General features: G+C 41.5%; 1 long non-coding RNA gene across 1 annotated transcript; it reads right to left on the reverse strand.

Moving 5' to 3' along the window:
* Positions 1-262: 262 nt before the first annotated feature.
* Positions 263-620, reverse strand: LOC125178919. Its single transcript, XR_007157080.1, has 2 exons — positions 555-620; positions 263-360 (listed from the first exon to the last, which is right to left on the reverse strand). It is a non-coding gene; the product is annotated as an uncharacterized LOC125178919 (long non-coding RNA).
* Between the last annotated feature and the right edge of the window lie 1537 nt (positions 621-2157).

The following is a 2157-nucleotide window of genomic DNA, read 5'->3' on the forward strand; positions in this document are numbered from 1 at the left end:
AGAGTCTCATAGTGGAAAAGGGCCTTTACGGGCCACAGGCGGCCGAAACGACGTTCCTCCAAAATAAGATAAATCACATTTAATCAAATAATTAAGTAAAGTTATGTGCTAATCCCCTCTTTAGTTGGGGATTAGCTAAATTCAACCGACGGTTGAGACGTTGACTGTTTGGCTGACGGTATGAATATGATATAATTAAAATAATAATATAATTTGAAATTTTGATTGCACTAAATAATGGGGAAAATGGACCAGAGTCAGGTAACGATACAAGTTTATTGAACGAAACTCGGAAGCTAGTAAGGCTTCCGACCCAGACTCCTTCCAGGCATCTTCCACCTTTAGCGCCACTTCACACGCCTGCAAATAGTTCACAAAGGTTTCAATTGACAGAATTTCAAAGTAATTTTAAATTAGATGGTAAATTAGAATTCCAAATTCAAACTGATAAATGATTTATGACGTAGAAGAGTTTTATTTTAAAGGAACTTGCTCAGCGATCGGAAAACTAGGTTCCATACTGAATGAGAACACGAACCCTCCTGGACGCGTACCGTGATCTCGCCGTGAGGCCATCAGCGCTAAGATCGTGGGCCTCCCTGCAGATCCCAGCACCTCCCAAAGCCCACCGCCAAGACAGGTTGATCATCAACGTCGCCACCGGCACGTGCTGCTCGTCGAGGTTGTAGCGAGCGTCTCCGTAAGTGTAGGGATAACTCAGGAGATACGGCGAAGGTGTACGCATCAGGTGAAAAGCGCCCAGAGAACAAGGTGGTCGAATTACGGTGAAGACTAACTGAAGACACAAAGATGATGAGACCAAAGTGGACAAGTCTGCACCGGATGGGATCTGAAGTTCTACTGACTGTTGATTCATTGCCGCTAGCTAGCCGTGCGGTTGGGCTGACTATAGTTCGTGACTACAAGCAAATATTGGAGTCACGGTACAGTAACAGTAATGATTTGGAATTCCAATTTTTAACATAAGGTGCAATTTCTGAATGTAAGATCCTTAAATTATTGTACTACAATTTTGTACATTAATGAATAAACATTTTGTCTTGACAGTCATTGAATTTACTACAGCAAAAATAACTCTTCCTAAAAAATCTTTCACAACCTAATCGGCACGCGATATAAAGCTTCGGGACTAGATATGATGGTGATTAGGACTAGATATGATGGTGATTAGGACTAGATATGATGGTGATCGAGACTAGATATGATGGTGATTGAGACTAGATATGAAGGTGATCGAGACTAGATATGATGGTGATCGAGACTAGATATGAAAAGACTAGATATGAAGGTGATCGAGACTAGATATGATGGTAATCGAGACTAGATATGAAGGTGATCGAGACTAGATATGAAGGTGATCGAGACTAGTTATGAAGGTGATTGAGATTAGATATGAAGGTGATCCCCGTGTACAAGCACCTATATCCCCACATCAAACTATCTATCTACTGCCGGTACGTCGACGATTTCTTCATAGTCACTGACTCCGCTGCATCCCTCCTATTACTCAAGAACCTTTTCGAAACCAACTCAGTATTGAAGTTTACTCACGAAATCGGAACGGGCAATAAAATAAATTTCATGGATGTCAACATCGAAGCCACTGATAACTTCATAACTTAAGTGTACCAGAAGCTCACCAATAACGGAATATACCTCAACGCGCGCAGTGAATGCCCCCAACGATATAAAGACCGCACCATCAAGGCATTAATCCACCGCACCTATAAAATATCACATACTTGGCAGCTATTTCATGACAGCATCTTGAAACTAAAACAGGCCTTCATCAACAACGGTTACTCTAATTCACTCTTTGACAATATTCTGAGCCACTACCTCGCAACAATCAGCCAAAAGACAGGAAACCCAACGAGCGATGCAAGAAACCCCGAGTATTAAGTCCATAATGTCTACTATCAGAATCAATATTCATCTGCATACAAAACTGACGAACGAATCCTCAAGCAGATGATCCGAAACAACGTGGAAGGCACAAACGACAACCACCGATTACAGCTGATAATCTACTACAAAAGCCCTACCGTAACCAGTTTAATCACAAAGAACAACACAGCCCCAAAACTAATAGCCCTGAAACAAACAAATGTCATATACGAATACACGTGTAACTGC

The sequence above is a fragment of the Hyalella azteca genome, unplaced genomic scaffold (assembly GCF_000764305.2).
Source record: "Hyalella azteca isolate HAZT.00-mixed unplaced genomic scaffold, Hazt_2.0.2 contig171, whole genome shotgun sequence".
NCBI classification, from domain to species: Eukaryota; Metazoa; Arthropoda; class Malacostraca; order Amphipoda; family Hyalellidae; genus Hyalella; species Hyalella azteca.